At 50.7% G+C, this 17,781-nt stretch overlaps 5 non-coding genes across 5 annotated transcripts; 3 read left to right on the forward strand and 2 right to left on the reverse strand.

Annotated features, from left to right (window-relative positions):
* Positions 1–2,905: 2,905 nt before the first annotated feature.
* Positions 2,906–2,977, reverse strand: TRNAQ-CUG (transfer RNA glutamine (anticodon CUG)). The gene has a single exon. It is a non-coding gene; the product is annotated as a tRNA-Gln (tRNA).
* A 2,768-nt stretch (positions 2,978–5,745) lies between these two features.
* Positions 5,746–5,818, forward strand: TRNAF-AAA (transfer RNA phenylalanine (anticodon AAA)). Its single transcript has one exon. It is a non-coding gene; the product is annotated as a tRNA-Phe (tRNA).
* Positions 5,819–8,227: 2,409 nt separating this feature from the next.
* Positions 8,228–8,301, reverse strand: TRNAT-UGU (transfer RNA threonine (anticodon UGU)). The gene has a single exon. It is a non-coding gene; the product is annotated as a tRNA-Thr (tRNA).
* A 735-nt stretch (positions 8,302–9,036) lies between these two features.
* Positions 9,037–9,110, forward strand: TRNAT-UGU (transfer RNA threonine (anticodon UGU)). The gene has a single exon. It is a non-coding gene; the product is annotated as a tRNA-Thr (tRNA).
* A 7,739-nt stretch (positions 9,111–16,849) lies between these two features.
* Positions 16,850–16,921, forward strand: TRNAG-UCC (transfer RNA glycine (anticodon UCC)). Its single transcript has one exon. It is a non-coding gene; the product is annotated as a tRNA-Gly (tRNA).
* Positions 16,922–17,781: the final 860 nt, after the last annotated feature.

Here is a 17,781-nt window from a genome sequence, read left to right on the forward strand (position 1 = left end):
ACTAATCTAGTTCTTTTTTGAACCCTGTTTTAGTCTTGGCCTTCACAACATGCTCTTGCAAGGAGTTCCACAGGTTAACTATGCAACTGCCCTGAGTTTACCCCTCCCTCCCCTGGCCAGGTTGTACATGGAAAAGAGGATGAGGATGAGGAGAGCCATGATGTGTCTATCAGTTGCTGGTGCCTCAGTTTCCTCTAGGCAGCAGTGCTGCAGGCTCCTTTGGTCTGTGCCCATGCAACTGTGTCTGGGGAAGGAGGAGTAAAGGCTCATGCTTCCCAGCCCCACGCCCCACCCCTAGCAGCTGGGGAATCCAGGCCAAATTTAACCCTGGTAGCTGGGCCGGGATTTGCCTGGGCTGGGGTAGGGCTGGGGAGGAATTGGGAGGGAGACAGACGCACCTGCTGTGAGGGAATATCCTCCCATTCCCTGCCAACTCCCTTCAGTCCTTGCAGCACAGCACCCCCTAGCATTTCTTTCTCTGTCATGGGAGCTGTCTGCTGCTTGCTTCTCCCTTAGCATCATCTCTCCCCATCCTGGAGCACTGGCATTGCCCATCCTGTGCAAACAAGAAGGCCCCAGTGTGCCCTGTGGCACTGCCCTGCAATTGTGGGGGCAGCTGTTGGATGGAGCCATATCAAAATATGGGGGTGGGCAAGGCTGGGACCAGGACTCCTGGGTTCTCCCCTCAAATGTGGGAGGAGAGTGGAGATTAGGGGGTAGAGTGCGGGAGGGGCAGGGCTGGGATCCAGGGATACTGCTTTTTCTGGTTTTCTCCACCTACTGCAGCTGCCTTGGTCCTTTCAATGTGTTTCTTGTTCCATATTCATTTGCTGACTTGTGTAACTCACCCCAGAGGTGGCTGCATCTCAGTGTTGGGTGAGGCACCCTTGGCTGCATCACCTCCTAACCACATCTCTCTCCCCCTTCGGGTGACCCTGCAGCACTCAGCAAACATCCACAAGATCATGGGGCACTTTGAGCATTGGGCTGGCAGGGGCCAGGCACCCAGCCCTCCCTCCAGAGAATGGGACCCAGCACTCCCTACTTTTTACAGGGATTAAAAAGGGGCAAAGGGGGGCAAATCAGAGGAGTGGGTGGCCAGGGTCTGAGCAGGGGGTGGAAATTGACTGGTCAGGGGGTCAAGCAGCTGGAGGCAGAGTTAGGAGAGAGACTGAAGGCAAAGTCAGGGAGGGGGGAAGGAGCCAGAGTTAAGCCCAGAGGGAGGCGCTACCAGAGGGTTAAACCCTGGCACAGGCAGGGGCAGAGGGGTAACAGTTATCCCGGTGGGCTGAGACTCCAGTGTTTGCAAACATGGGTGGGGGGAGCAGAGGGCTTTTTTACTTCCCCTCTCACAGGCAGCACCTCTCAGCATGGGCTTCCCAGGGCTGGGCTCTTAAAGGCACAGGCATCCCACTGCCTAGACACTGCAGCTCCTTTCTGATGTAACCAACTGAGGTGCTGCAGTAGGAGACTCAATTCAGTGAAACTGGGCATTCCCTATACGCCCCCCAATCAGGGGGCTGTGCACCCCCTTCCCCGAATTTCCCCAACAGCCCCTCCCTCAGTGGTCAGGTAGTTACATGCAGCGTTGCCAATGTTGTCATTGGTTGCAAATTTGAATGGAAATTGAAACGTTAACACACTTTAAAAGCAGATACAACGTATGAAAACTACTTGTACCTGAGAAAGTAAAATAGGTTTGGAAAGTCTGGACAAAGCCAGGTTTCCTCACACAGCTGTTGTGTTTGCTGACAATGTCGGTGCATTGGCTTCGGCAGTGTTGGCCAACCTTAGAATTTCAAATGATGATTTGTAAGCGAGGTGTGAATGAGCTCTCCCCTGGCAGCTACTGATGACCAGGGTTGAGAGGAGGCTTTGGGACCAGACTGTATTTACATGAACTCACCTACACTGCTGAGGTATCCAGCAGACAGAGCTGGGCTGCCTCTGCTCTAGGTGCCCAGAGGAGGGAAGGTGTGTGGGGCTCCAGTCTGGGAGTCTTCCTCCTGCCAAGCCCTGACTATTAATCCCAGCCCTGTCACTCCTTTCTTCAAGCGCCATATGGGCCAGAGGAAAAGTGTGGTAGGAAGCAAAAGGGCCAAGCTTGTGAACATCAGGTGCAGCAGCAAGAATCCCAACTATCAGGGTAACAAGTTCTAGAGCCCTGACCCATTGTGGCCATCCCAGCCAAAGACCTGGCTCTAGGAGGTGTGAGACACCCAGCAGGAGGGGAAAGATTCACTCTTACACAGCTGGAGACAGGGAAGTTAAGCTCTGGGGTGTTACCATAAGCATCGGTGGCAAGTTTGTAGAAATTTTGGTGGTGCCCAGAACCTGCCCCCAAACTCCACCTCCACCTGCCTAAGGCTCTGGGAGGGGATTTAGGCAGGAAGTCTGGGCTTCAGATCCTGGGCTGGGGATTAGGGTGCAGGAGGGGTGCAGTAGGCTTTAGGATGGAGTTTGGGTGCTGGGTGCAGGCTCCGGCAGGGTTGAGAGGTGCAGGCTCTGGGGATGGGAAGGAGTGCACCCTCTGGGAGGGAGCATAGGGCTGAGGATGAGGGATTCATGATGCAGGAGGGGCTCAGGACTGGGGCAGAGTATCAGGCTTCAGAGGGAGCTCAGGGTTGGGGGTGTTGGAGAGGCTCCAGGCAGCCTGCACTAGGACTCTGGGGCAGCAGTTCTACCCAGAATCCCTGTACTCCAGCAACAGGAGCAGGCAGGAGACAGGCCCCTGCTGCTTTTTGTCAGGCAGGGACGCACCACAGCAGGGGGAGGGGTGCCAGGGCCCAGGGGAAGAGACCCAACTCCAAATATTGCCAGAGCAGGGCCCCCAGCCCTGAATATTCCTGGAGCCCGAGCACCGCAAATGTATATAACCTGCTGCCTATGACCACAAGCCAACACAAGGTCCCACTGAGATTTGAACTCAGATTACAGGATTCAGAGTCCTGAGTGCTGCCCATTACACCATGGGACCAGCTTGTGCTGCCTTCTCTGCACATTGGTGAACCTCATGGGGCTGGCTTGTGTAAGGGGGCTCTTGGCTCTATACTAAAACTTAGTGTGTGTTTGGGGTGGGGGTTGGTTGGCTAGTTCCCAGCACCAATAGAAGGGGGAAGGATCAATGGGAAATCAGGACCCTGAGACTGACAGTCCCCAGGGACAATGGGGAGAGGCCAAAGCTACAAGTTAGCTGCACTGACAGGCCAGGCAGTGTAATGAGGGAGTCACCAGGCCAGGGGGTCCCATCCTCCATGTGAGCTGGAACTGCCTGGGTGAGAGTGGGGCAGAGCTAAGGAGAGAGCAGGAGCCCGAGAAGAGCCGGGGAGCAGAGCTGCGCAGGTGTAGTGCCAGAAACTGCTACATGTAGGAATTTGCAACCTGTAGCAGTTACTGATACCTGAAGTTGTTCTTATTTGCTGACTTATCCTAACTGGCTAAAACTTGACAGTGGTTTCTCTAGCAAAGGCCAGTCCCTGGCCCCTTGGTCCAGACTTCCTCCTTTATATCAGGCTAGGGTGACCAGATGTCAAAGATGAAATATCAGGACATGAGGGGCGGAGCAAAAAAAAAAAACCAGAGGGCCGCCCCGCCACCAAGCGGCAGTGGCACAGCCCCATCTCCAACCAACTCTCGGCTCTGACCCCCGATACACCCCCAGCTCCCCCATCCCCTCACTCCTGGGCCCAGCCTGGGCTCCGAGCTCTGCAGCCGAGCCATGACCCGGGCCCTTCCTGCAGCTCCCGGGCAAGGGGTGAACCAGGCAGCTCCCGGCAGGAGTGTGTCAGCCCCACGTGTGTCTCTGCCCCCCGCCCACCTGGGCCCTGCCTGCTCCACGCTGCCCCCAGCCCCATTGCGCTGCCCCGCAGGCTGCAGGGCTGGAGCAGCTTCCGCGCTGCGCTCCCGGCCATGGGCATGGCCCGTGTGCAAACCTGGGAGGGAGGAAGAATGCTGTGTGCTTGGGAAAGAGGCAGAGCCAGGGCAAGGATTTGGGGATGGATCCAATGGGGGAATGAGGGGGCGGAGTTGGGGGGGGGCAAGTATCCCTCCAGACTATGCCTGTGTGTCGGAGCAGAGGACAAAGTTATTTGTTTGTCCAGGGTCCCGACCAAACATCGGTCGGGACGCGGGACAAACAAGGAAATATCAGGACAGTCCCGATAAAATCAGGACGTCTGGTCACCCTACATCGGGCTTCAAGTTGAGAATCATTTCCTATTCCCGCTCTGCAGGAGGGGAGACTTTTAAACGCGCTGTCTGTGTGACTGCACATGGCTAAGCAAAGAGAACAAACCCCAATCCCCCCCGTGCTTTGGGAGCCAGGTTTGTGGTGGGAATTTTGTGGTTCAGATGACTTCACACCTGGGCATTGTGATTTTTTACCAGTCTCTCTGGCATTGGGGCATTTTTGTGTTCACAGCTGTGATGGCCGAGTGGTTAAGATGTGGGAGTTGAAATCCAATAGGGTTCTCCTGTGCAGGTTTAAATCCTGCTCCCAGTGAGGCCTGTGTTTTAGCCAGTCTCTAACCCCGGCAACACCTCTGTACAACCCCCTGAGACACTCTCAATTCTCTCCCCACCCCAAGTAAATCCTGTTCTGCTCCTTTCATAGAGATCCCTGGGGCACCACCTCACACTGTGTCCCTGAGGGGTCAGGCAAACTCTCAGCACCTGAAGCCGCTGGCACTCACCTGATGCCCCATAGATCAGCCATAGCCCTGGTTCTGCTCCTCTCTCTAGAGTGCGAAAAGAGCCAAGTCAGCGACTCCATGGGAGCTATGGGGCTGCAGAATCAACAGAGAAAAAATAGGTGCTCAGCGCCCATTGACAGCCAGCTCCTCCTCCACACTACAGGCCTTGCTGACAAGCTCCTCCTCTTCCCTTTCAGTGCCTCTCACTTGCCAGTGATCAGCTGTTCAGTGGGGTGCAGGAGGCACTGGGTGGGGAGGGGAAGGAGCAGGGACAGGAAGAGCTGGGGGTGGGAGAGGAATGGGTCAGGAAGGTGCAGGAAGGGAAGAGATGGGACAGGATGGGGTGGGGACTTGGGGGAAGTGGTGTAGTGGGGGCAGGGCCTGGGGAGGAAAGGGGGGGATTTGTCCCATACCCCAGACCCCTCTAGGGCCGGCCCTGAAGGGAAGCACTGACTATTACAGTGGTAATAAAACTGACCAGCATTGCGGGGGAGGCTGAGGGAGATCCGCACTCATCAGGTCTCTTCTCTCCCCCACGGTGAGCCAGACACTGCTCTCTCCTGACTCTCACTCTAGCAGCTGGACGTCAAGGAACCATATCCCCACAGGAAGTTCATTGAGTGTCCCTGTGGTGCTGGGGGGGCTGGTGCTTCTGCTGGCTCTGGGGCTGGCAGGGGGGTTGATGTCTGCACACTCGCAGCTGCCAGGCCGGAGGGGGCACTTGGGACCTTACCAGACTGGCTCAGTGAAGACGGGGGGTTGACAGAGCAATACAGACGCTCTCCAGAGCACGGAGCCGCATCCGCCCATGCAGCCAGGCAATGAGCATTTCCCACAGCCTGGAGCCGAGGAGGAGGCAGCAGCTGCTGTTCCAGCTCCTGAAGGACAGGCCCTGTCAGCCAACAGACACTTCTTACTCACCTCAGCTAATGGTGCCGGGTTCCTCCAGTGGGGGTGTGGAGCAGCCGTTTGTTTTCCTGTCCCTTTTGTGTGCAACTGCTGACAAAAACATTCCAGATAGGGAAGCAACTGGCCAAAATGTTTTCACGCAGGTGCCAAAGTAGCTCAGTTGGGTGAGCGTTAAACCAAAGCTCTAAAGGTCCCTGGTTCAATCCCTGGGTTTGGCAGGCCTTATCATCCCTCTTTATGCAGGGGATGTTTTCTGGGAGCACAGCAGTGCCTGCACCCAAGGTGAGTTCCTGAGCTTGGGTTCTGCAGTAGGAAAACAAAGAACAGGCTTCTGCCCCTAGATGGCCCACCTCACCTTTAATAATGAGAACTGTCTTTCCCAACATGGTAGGAAGAAAGTGAGGCAGGGTAGCCCTCAGGAATGGTGCCAGAGGGCTGCTGGGCAGTGACAGGCAGGGATTGGGGATGGAAGCTCCTCTGTGCAGCTGAGCAATGGCAGTACCAGGGAAGGGGCATCTGTTAAACTGACCCAGCACACCTCTCCTCCTCTGGGCACCTAGAGCAGAAGCAGCTAGTGCTGATGGCTCCAAGGGCAGGCTTAAAAGCCACAGAGCAACTGAGGTCACAGCTAGAGGAGGGCAGGACCATGCCTTTGTGTGGCCTTCAGACAGGCACAAAAACACTTAGCCAGGCTGCTCCCTGCCATACCAAACACCCACTGAAGGTCACCAGCATGCGGGGCAGCTGCTGATGCTCTGTGGATAACATCATAAATTGGTAGGAAAGCAGGGCCAGCCCCCATGGTGAGACCTCTGACTGGTCCCACTCAAGGTGCTCACTTTTGCAGTGGGGCAGGAGATTTTACCCCAAGAGGCTTTTCCCAAGCTGGCGAGAAGCAGAGAAACACCCAGGCTCCAAAGACGCTATATAGTAAGTACCCTCCAACATAGGGTCAGGTGCACACGCCAGCCCGGGCAGTCACCCACTTTCTTTGACAAGTCAGGAAGGGCAAAGGCTAGACTGGAAGCACCTGGGTCTCATGTCCCAGCCTTTGTGACACCCAACCCCCAACTCCTTCCCGGGGCTCTAGCTGAAGCCAGAGCATTGGCCTGAGCAGCCAAGAAGAAGTTCCAGCCCTGAAGGGAACAGGACTTTCAGCACAATGGTAAAACTGCAGAAACACAACCACCAAGGGACTCCAACCCTCAATCTTTTGATCCACACTCAGATACCTTATCCATTAGGCCACATGAGGGTTCCCTAGGACTTTTTTTGCCTCTCTTTTGCCTACCTGCTCGCTCTTGTGGTGAATGGTGAAGATGGTTTCAACAAGCCCAGGCAGCTCAGTTGGTAAAGCATCAGGCTCTTAATCTGAAGGTTCAAGCCCCTCTCTGGGTGCTCAGGTTTTAAGTGGCCTTGTGTGCCAGGAGCCAAATGATTCCTGGTGCTGTCCACCAGCCACATGCAGATTCCCAGAATCCATGGCCATTTCCTGGAAAGGTTCCTTTCCTCAGGAATCAGGAGAGAGGCCACATCTACAGGAGCAGGCCTAGAACAAGCAGTCTCTGGCTGGCAGGAAGCGCTGTGGGGCCAGGTGCTGAGAAAGCTCAGAGGGAGACCAGCAGAGATGAGGGGAAGAGAGACAGAGAAGCAATGAGTACAGAGGGCAAGTGTACAGGGGGTTCAGGTCCGGCTATTGTGGGGAACTTCCCTGGTTTATACATGACCCTGGTGCAATTGGCCAGAGAAAGGATCTCAGTCCCCACCCCCTTACCAGAGGCCTGCCTGACCCCAAGGATGCTCTTTCTACTCTCATGTGTGGTAGAGTCCTCATAACCCCAACAAGGCTGGGCCCAGGAATCCTGCTGAGAAACCAATACTAGTCTGGCAGGGGAATTTGGTTTGAATGTATTATTAGTATTCTCTTCTGATTTCTGAATCAGTTCAGCTCAGTCTTTGTCCTCCAGGTGTGTTTCCAGCTGTTGAGTTATGGGGGAGAGAGGCCAAATCATGGTGTCTCTACCCTTCTTTCATGTTTTCATCCAGCTTGTTAGGAAGCTCCTTTGCTAGGATGTGAATCAAGCAGTGTCCATCCTCACAAGGCAGACTTGTACAAACCATATGATCATTATATGAGAGTGGTGAATATGGGGCTTCCAGGGCGCTGCTTTGAGCACAGCGTGCCACACCTGGGCTTCCATGGCAATGGAGACGTACCCTTACAGTCCATCTCTCCTGGGATAAAGATGGCAGCAGGGCTGGCCTGGCTCATCTGACTTGGGCTCATGGACGTAAAGCTGAGGGGCTAAAAACTGTGGTGCAGCTATTTGTGTTCACACTGAAGCCTGGGTTCAAAAACTCCCACCCCTCGTGGGGCCTCAGAGGTTGGGCTCAAGCCCATATGTCTGCACTGTAATTTTATAGAGGTTTGGAGGGAGTTTAGCAAGTGGAAATAGTAAAACTGCATTGAGGGGAGTGGACCACTGACCTATCGGCTCTTAACACCCAAACTTTTAGTAACTCTATTATCAGTGCCTGTGCGTGTAATTTAAACCATAGGTCCATCTAGTTCTGAATCTTGTCTTCTATCAGTAGCCAATGCCAGGTGCCCCAAAAGCCACTCCCCAAGGCACCACTGGGAGTTGAATCCAGGATCTCCTGTTTACAAAACAGGTACTTTAACCACCTAAGCCATGGTACCTGCTGTTACTTAAAGCATTGTGTCTGCCCACACCTGACTGTCTGCCAATCCCCACTGGGCCCTGACAAACGTTGCCTGTGTTTGGGTTCTGTAAAGCAGAGGAGCAGGTGAAGTTTTGCTCCCAAGGTGTGTGTGTGATTCTTTGGACAGGTCTACACTACAAAATTAGGTTGGTGTAATTACGTTACTTAGGCTGGCAATGCAGTATATCAACCTAATCCCAGGGCAGATAGCGGCTCAGCTGTCAGAACTTTCTGGAGCTATGGAGGGGCCCAGCCCCTGTAGCAGGAATGCAGGGCAGGTGAGTTCACAGTGGGCATTATGGGATACTGGTGCAGGCCAGTTATGGTGATATAATGACCAGCAGCATTTACACTGACAATTTGTCACCTTAAGTTTGCTGCACAAAGCTCTAGGCCTCTCGTCGAGGTGGTTTTATTTTGTCACCAAAACAGGGCAGTTTTGTCGCCAGATGTGGCATTGCAGTGTGTGCACGAGCCAAAAGCTGCTGAACGAGGGAGCATTGTGTGTTTTTCACACACCTGAGCAATATAATGATGCTGAAATAACTCTGTAGTGCAGACCTGGCCAAAGATTCACACACACACAGCTTGCAAGGAAAAGCTCACCTGCTTCTCTGCTTTGCAGAATCCAAACACAAGCAAAGCTTGTCAGGCCCCAGTGAGGATGGCAGGGAGTCAGGTGTGGGCAGACACTGTAGTTAAGCCACAGGTGGGCACCATGGCTTAGCTGGTTAAAGCCCCTGCCTTGTAAGCAGGAGATCCTGGGTTCAACTCCCAGTGGTGCCTTGTTGATTAACTCTTGGGGCACCTGGTATTGGCTGCTGTCAATGGACAAAACACAGAGCTACATGGGCCTTTGGTCCAGCATGGCAGTTTTAATTATACTCACAGGCACTGATAACAGAATTACTGAAAGTTTGGGAGTTAAGAGCTGATAGGTCAGTGGTCCAGCCTCTCACAGATGACCCCCCTCCCTTTGGGACAGGGGCAGATCTGGGCTCTCACACCAATTGCTCATTGTGGCTTCCAGAATCTGTGAGCAGCTCATTTAGTTTGCACCAAGGGTTGAGCCCTGCTTCATGCACCGTGTGTGAGAATGAAAATCCTAAACCACCCTTTGAAATAACAAATGCAGCAGGACGTGTTATTGTCCCTGCCCCAAAGCAGACAGACCAATGGAGAAATGCCATTGAGTCCAGGGTATTACTCCACTGCCATTTTACATTTTTTGCTTGCTAAACTCCCTCCCAACCTTGAGGGCTCCCAGAGCCCAATATTGAGCTTGAGCTGAGATGTCTACAGTGCAAATTTACCACCCCACGGCCAAAGCCTTGGGAGCCCAGCCTCTGAGACCCCATGAGGGGTGAGGGTTTCCAAGCCTGGGCTCCAGTTCCATTCCCAGGAGCCCAAATCAGATCATCCAGGCCAGCGGGATTTTATCACAGTATAGATGCCCTCTTAGGATATGTCTACATTGCAATGTAAGCCCAAGGTTAGCAGAAGTCATGTCAGCAGCCCCAACACATAAACATAAACCACGAGGAAAAGACCCACTCCCAAATAAGCTGGGCAGTGTCCTTTTCCCTACGGTTTGTAAATCCAGCAACCAAAAGTCCTTAAACATGAGCCCCCCCTTGCACCCCACTCACAGCTGTTGTCCTTAGTCAGTGCAAGCCCAGAGGTGCCTCTGTAGAGTTCACCTGCCATCCTGGGTGGAAAATGGGGAAAATAAGAAGGCACCGTATTCACTGTGTTGTCTAGGAACTCACTCAACCCTCCACTGCCACCCTGTCCTAAAGCTGGTTTAACACCTAAATTTTAGTATTGGGACCCCAGCCCACTTGGCCTTGGAACCCTTGTCCCCTGCCTAGCAAGTGCTATTGAATTGAAGGTGAGTCCCTCAGTCGAGGTCTGCCAAGCACAGTTGTGCTGCCCTTGATTCACACAACAAGGATAACAACCCTTTATTTCTCCTGTCCCAATAACAAGGAGACTGGGAATCCAACAAAAGCCAAAAGTGATCATTTTGGCAAGCAACGCAACATATTTCCAATGCACTGTAAAATCCACATGCAGACTCATACACGAAACCTTGCAAGAAAATCTTCCTGAGGGAGTCTGAGGCACCTGCTGCTGGAGGGAAGGAGGGAGCAGTGGTTTGGGATTGAGGGGCACTGGGAATAGGAGGGACCTGTGCTTTGGGATTGAGGAGCAGTGTAAAAAGGAGGGGGCTGTGGGTTGGGACAGAGGAGAAGGGTGAAGAGGAGTAGGTTCTGGTTGGGAGTGAGGAGCAGTATGCACAGGAGGGGCACTGGATTGGGACTGAGGGGCACTGAGAGTAGAGAGGACATGGGTTTAGGCTGAAGAGCATCATCATTTGGGGATCCAGCATGATAGAGGAAGGCAGCAGGTGATTCTAATTCCTTAGGGATATTCTGTTGTGTTTTCTGTGTGTGCGTGTGCATGCAGGGGAGGAACATGCTGTATGCCCAGAGGCCTTTATTCCTCCAGGCTGTAAGGACAGAGAGGATGTCAGGAAGTTGCCCCTTCAAACCCACACACACAAAGGCCCCTCTTAGGAAAGGCACAGTCTTGAAGACAAAAAGTAACACCAAAGAGGACATCAGAAGAACAATTTTTAAAGGTATAGTAAGTAGTTTATTACCTGACCATGGTCTTGAACCCTGGACCATCAGATTAAAAGTCTGACATTCTACCAGCTGAGTTAGCCAATCTCACGGCAAAACAAGTACAAGTTATGCAGAGGAGAAACTAGTCAAGAAAAAGGGAAATGGATACAATATGGGAAACCTGCTGCTCTGTCTCTCTTCCCAGCCCTGGCCTGGCCTGGTATTAGTGCAGGTTAAAAAGACAGGGAAATATTGGCATCTACCAGCCTTTCATAGCTGTACAAGACTCAGGCACAGAACAGAGGTGCCCATCAAAGAGATAATGATAATGATGGGAAGGTTCACAATTGACTCAGTAATTGAATACAAAGGTGCACGTTTGGCAGTTACATTGGGAAATTCTGGCTCCTTCTCAGGCTCAGATTGGCCACCCCGGTCTAGGTGTAGAAGTTACAACATTGAAACTTGAAAGAGGGGCCAATTTCCCCATCATTTCCCACCTTCACATCCAAACACGATGACTTTCTGAATGAACCCGCCTCGTTCAGCCAGAAGATCTTGGGGTGGGTGTAGGAGTCACTGGATAAAATTCTCTGCACTCTGTTCTGGATCAGGTCAGAGCAGAGGTACCTAGTGATCTAGTCTGGCTGTAAAATCTATATATCAAGCCCAATTATGGTGTGAAATTAATCCTCAGGAATGGCTGTTCCCCACCCAGACCCCAGCAAAGGGCTCTCCAAGGAAGGGGGCTTTTGAGGAAGGAAAGAAGAAAGATGTCCTTCTCTCCCTGGAGGAACTGGGCTCTGCGCTTTGGACAGAAAGGAGAGGAAGGAAATGGCCACATGATGGCAGTGGAACCTAAGAAATGAAACACAACAGGCTTCTCTGCACATTGATTCTGCACAGTGAACGAACCTGACTCCTGTATCCTGAAAAGCCAAAAAGCCATTTCTTTGTACGACAGGGAGAAAAGAGTTCCAATCATTCCTGCCCATTTACTTTTGAATTACTTTACATTATAAATAAAATTGTAACAAAATTATTCTGAACTTGAGCTGCCTGTTATTAAAAGCCTGTTCCCCAATTCAGTTCCAACTGCCCTGCTAGAAACACCCCCAGGTCCCTGCTCACCCCAGGAAGAGGAAAAAGAGAACCCCCCACTGGGCACTGCCCTTGGCTCCAGGCTGCTGTCCCAGGGTGTGTGTGGGGACTGATTGTTTGCTGCTGAGGAGGGAGCCAGTACAGGGCTCTGGTGCTCTGCTCCTAGCATCTGCCCAGCCCAGGCTGTCCTCTGCCTCAGCTGCTGCTCCCAGCCTGCTCTAGAGTAAAACAAGCAGGGCTCCCAGGGGAACAGAGGCTGGGACAGGGCAGCAGCCTGGGTTGGGCTGAGAAGATGCTAGGAGTTCTCGTTCCCTGAGAACTGGCCTGGCTCGCTTCTCAATAGCAAACAAACCAATTCCACATCCCCTCCCCAGAAAAATCAGCCTGAAGCCAAGGGCAGCAGGGGACAATTGCCTTTAGTTCCCACCAAGGCAGGAGAGAACCCAGGGCCTTTCTAGCAGAGCTTATGGAACTGACGTGGGGAAACCAGCCTTTAATAACAGGCAGCTCAAGTTGAAACTAAGTGTTTTTAATGATTTCTACAACATTGAATAACCCTGCGATCATAGTGTCATCATCCGTAAAATTGCTTCAGCCTTACAGGTTCTCAAGTACGAAACTAAACATCTCTTCAAATCCAAGGAAGTGGAGATCAGTCAATCTTCAGAGTCATCCCACATAAAATAATCATGTTGTGGTACATACTGGCCCATCATGTGGCCATCGCTTTTCCCTCCTCTCTGTTAAAAGTTTTAGTATTTTGCACAGACTTTCTTCCCTCAGAAGAGACCTGGGAACCAGGGCTGCCAGCCAGACAAACACCTTTAAGAGGAGGCGTAATCTGTCAAAAAATGATCTCCCTCCTTCAATTCAGTGACACCGTGAAACGTTACTTATCAGGGCAGAGCCGGAGGATTGAAAGCAGCTACATCAAGCCCCTGTGTAACTCACAGGAATGAACACAAACACTCCCTTGTATCTGAAGAGATGTTTAGTTTTACCCTTGGCAAACTACAAGGCTAAAGGGAAAGGTGATGGTGGTGTCAGATATAAAGAGTGAAACATGAAACAATCATCATAGTTATGCCCATAGCAACTGTAAATATTTCTATATTCTTCTTATTATCATCAGTGTATTATTTTCTCTGTCATCTAGACATTGACTAGATCTTGACCAAGAAATTTGGATCTTGACAAAATAATCAACTACCTCTCGTTAAGGTAATGGACTTGACACCCACTCGAATGTCTCCACGCAGGTTCAAATACTAACAACAGTGGCGCCTTACAGCCATAGCTTTTAATCAGGGCAATACATTGATACAAATTCCTGTTAAATCATTTCTCAGCCAGAGTCCATCGCCCACATTCCTTAAGACACTGGGCCACCATGTGGACGTTTCATTTCCCTCCCCAATTTCACACAGAGGCACAATTTCCTTTGCACAGATCCAATAACAGTAAAACCTCCCTGTGTCTCTTGTCTGAGCCAGGGCATTCGATTCCAGTGAACCCTTCTCTCCTGCAATGGCAATGGTCAGACAGAGGGGACGTGGTCACCTGCATCCCTGCCAGGGAGATATTGGCTCAGCTCTTTCTTTCTGCTGCTGTTAGTCCATGAAACATCAGGGATGGAATGCAAGGCTGAGCTCACACACCAACCCCTGAAACATTTCAGTGCCCCAGAGAAATCCTGCCCCCGGCTATTGGAATGATATGGTGGAGATTCGAATAGGAAAGGGACTGTCTGAATTGTCAGTGTGAGGAATGAACAACAATCTATAGCAATGTCGTTAGCCACAAACACACTAATCATGTTCCAGCTGGAAGGGAAATGGGCAGGAACTCTTGCTGTTCCCCATGGGCACAATTACACTAATGCACAGCCGTGAGTGTGCTGGGGGAGCTGGTCTGAGCCATTTGAAGTGACAAGTCTGTGAGAACAGAACCATTGTGTAGTGCAGTAGCTGTATATCAACTGGTTGTAGCCGAGTGGTTAAGGTGATAGACTAAAAATCCATTGGGGTCTCCCCATGCAGGTTTGAATCCTGCTAACTACGGAAGCATTAGTGTGTTGTCATTGCTGCTGTCTTAGTGCCTGAGCATCCATGGAGCCAGATCTGGTCTCCCTCTGAGGCTGGCTATCCTTAAAATACTGCTGTAGCCCTGTGGAGTAGACAGCTGCTACAGTGAGGGGTGGGGTTTTCCATCCCTGTAATAGCTGCATTGGCAAAACAATCTTTCCTTTCATTTAGCACTATCTAACCATGGCTTAGGTCAGCTTAATTATACTGGTTCTGGGGAGTTTCACACCCTGAAAGACATACTTGTTAGAGGGTTTGTCCCAATTATAGGCCTGTTACCTTGACGTCTGTAGTATGTAAGGTCTTGGAAAAAATTTTAAGGGAGAAAGTAGTTAAGGACATAGAGGTCAATGGTAATTGGGACAAATTGCAACATGGATTTACTAAAGGTAGATCGTTTCAAACCAATCTGATCTCCTTCTTTGAGAAGGTGACGGATTACTTAGATAAAGGAAATGAGGTAGATATAATTTACCTAGATTTCAGTAAGGCGTTTGACATGGTTCCGCATGGGGAACTGTTAGTTAAATTGGAAAAGATGGGGATGAATATGAAAGTTGTAAGGTGGATAAGGAACTGGTTAAAGGGGAGACTCCAGCAGGTTGTATTGAAGGGTGAACTGTCAGGCTGGAAGGAGGTCACTAGTGGAGTCCCTCAAGAATCAGTTTTGGGACTGATCTTATTTAACCTTTTTATTACTGACCTTGGCACAAAGAGCGGGAATGTGCTAATAAAGTTTGCGGATGACACAAAGCTGGGGGGTATTGCTAACACGGAGAAGGACAGGGATACTATTCAGGAAGATCTGGACCACCTTGTAAACTGGAGTAATAGTAATAGGATGAAATACAATAGTGAAAAGTGCAAGGTCATGCACTTAGGGATTAATAATAAGAATTTTAGATATATGTTGGGGGCGCATCAGTTGGAAGCGACAGAGGAGGAGAAGGACCTTGGGATATTGGTTGATAGCAGGATGACTATGAGTCGCCAATGTGATACGGCTGTTAAAAAAGCAAATGCGATTTTAGGATGCATCAGGCGAGGTATTTCCAGCAAGGATAAGGAGGTGTTAGTACCGTTATATAAGGCGCTGGTGAGACCCCATCTGGAATACTGTGTGCAGTTCTGGTGTCCCATGTTCAAGAATGATGAATTCAAACTGGAACAGGTTCAGAGACGGGCTACTAGGATGATCCGAGGAATGGAAAACCTGCCTTATGAAAGGAGACTCAAAGAGCTTGGCTTGTTTAGCCTGGCCAAAAGAAGGCTGCGGGGGGATATGCTTGCTCTATATAAATATATCAGGGGGGTTAACGTTAGGGAGGGAGAGGAATTATTTAAGTTTAGTACTAATGTAGGCACGAGGACGAATGGGTATAAACTGGATATTAGGAAGTTTAGACTTGAAATTAGGCGAAGGTTTCTGACCATTAGGGGAGTGAAGTTCTGGAACAGCCTTCCGAGGGAAGTAGTGGGGGCAAAAGACTTTTCTGGCTTTAAGACAAAGCTTGATAAGTATATGGAGGGGATGTTATGATAGGATCATTAATTTGGGCAATTGGATTACCACCAGATAGGTCTGCTCAATGGTCTGCAGGGAGATGTTGGATGGGATGGGAACAGAGTTACTGCAGAGAACTCCTTCTTGGGTGCTGGCTGGTGAGTCTTGCCCACATGCTCAGGGTTTAGCTGATCGCCATATTTGGGGTCGGGAAGGAATTTTCCTCCAGGGCGGATTGGCAGGGGCCCTGGAGGTTTTTTGCCTTCCCCTGCAGCGTGGGGCACGGGTCGCTTGCTGGTGGATTCTCTGCAGCTTGAGGTCTTCAAACCAATTTTGAGGATTTCAATAACTCGCTCCTGGGTTAGGGGTTGTTATAAAAGTGGATGGGTAGGGTTCTGTGGCCTGCCTTGTGCAGGAGGTCAGACTAGATGATCATATTGGTCCCTTCTGACCTATGAGTCTATGAGTCTATGAACCCTGTAATATTTACATCTTGAAGTTACAGAGCTAATTCTTTACTTTTTCCTTTCTTTTATTAAAAGATTTCTTTTTTTAGAGAACCTGATTGATTTTTTTTCCTTGTTTCCCTTGTGTTATTCCAGGGGATTGGGATAACTCACCAGAACAGGTGGGGGGGAGACGGGAGGGGGAGAGAAAGAATCTCTCTTTGTTTTCCTTGAATCTGTTTGCCTCTTTGTGGAAAGGAAGGGAGATGCTTCTCTGTATGGTGATTTAAGAGGTTGGATCAGTATCTCTCAGGATAGCCCAGGGAGGGAAACTCTAGGAGGGGGAAAGGTGGGGGAATGGTTTATTACTCCTTGTTTTAAGAACCCAAGGGATCTGGGTTCTTGGGGTCCCCAGAGAAGGCTGGGGAGGTCAGAGTGCTCCAAAACACTATATTTTTAGGTGGTGGCAGCGCTATCAAATCTAAGCTGGTAATTAAGCTTAGAGGATTCAGATGCTAGTATCTCATTTTCTGAACTCTAAGGTTCAGATCTGAGAAGGAATGCTGTGATACTCGTAGTGTAGACATCCCCTGTGATTAACAGCTTTGGTGGCTAATTGAAAGGCTGATGGTTCAAACTCAAGTGAAGATGGAGGTGTTTTTTTTCAGTGATGAGAATCCAGTACATTTTAACAGGCTGAAAATCTCCTCAATGCTGCTCTAGCCTCATTGGTCAAGCATAAGTGACCCTTTCACCAGAGGCATTGGTGGTATAGTGGTGAGCATAGCTGCCTTCCAAGCAGTTGACCTAGGTTCAATTCCCAGCCAATGCAATGATGTGATGTTCTCTCCCCTGGGAATTGGTTTAATTACAGTCACATTGTATCAGTTTAGCAATGGAATGAGAGAATCAATGTCCTGCAGGGCGTTCAACACACAATGGAGGAAGAAAGGGGTGGGACTAGACAATGAGCAGGTGGAGTTATCCTGGTATTACAATGTTTGGTTTATTTTTTTTTTTTAAACTTCCTTTACTTTCCTCTCCCTTTTAGACTTGGAGCCTTTAAGGTCAGAAGGGAGCAATGTGATCATCTAGTCCGACCTGCTGCACGTTACAGGCCAAAAGACCCCCCCTCCCCTCCTGTAATAGACCCGGGAGGGGAGGCAGCTCTGTGCACTGCCCCTACCCCAGGCAGCACATGGAGGCCCTCTGCCACACAGCATGCCCCAAGAGGGAGTGGGGGGCCAAGCAGATGATCCAGCATGAGGGGATCATTCTCATTCGTAGCTGTCCAGCTGTATGGGGCAGGAGGTCCTTGTATTTGGAGCAGTGGGAGTGAACTGCGTGCACTTGTGTCTCTGAGCACAATTTTGTGACTAGTATGGTGTGTGTAGGGGGGGTGAGTGTGAGTGTGGCTGCGGGTGTGATTATTTCTTTCTTTGGGGGTTGGACTAACATGTCCCTCTGGGTGTGTTGTGTGTGAGCGTTCTTGGGATTGTGTGAGTCCCTTTGTGTGTGTGTGTGTGTGTGTGTCACTTACTGCAGAGTACAAAATCCTGCAAAGCCATTTCTTACTGGTTAGCCCAGCAACACACTGATACAAACAGTGTCGCAGACTCACACACACAGAGCAGGGCTCAGCAGAGGGCAGCAGGGACACACATGTCTCCCCTGGGCCAGCTTGGACAATTT

This window comes from Gopherus flavomarginatus, assembly GCF_025201925.1.
Source record: "Gopherus flavomarginatus isolate rGopFla2 chromosome 13 unlocalized genomic scaffold, rGopFla2.mat.asm SUPER_13_unloc_2, whole genome shotgun sequence".
In the NCBI taxonomy this organism is placed as follows: Eukaryota; Metazoa; Chordata; order Testudines; family Testudinidae; genus Gopherus; species Gopherus flavomarginatus.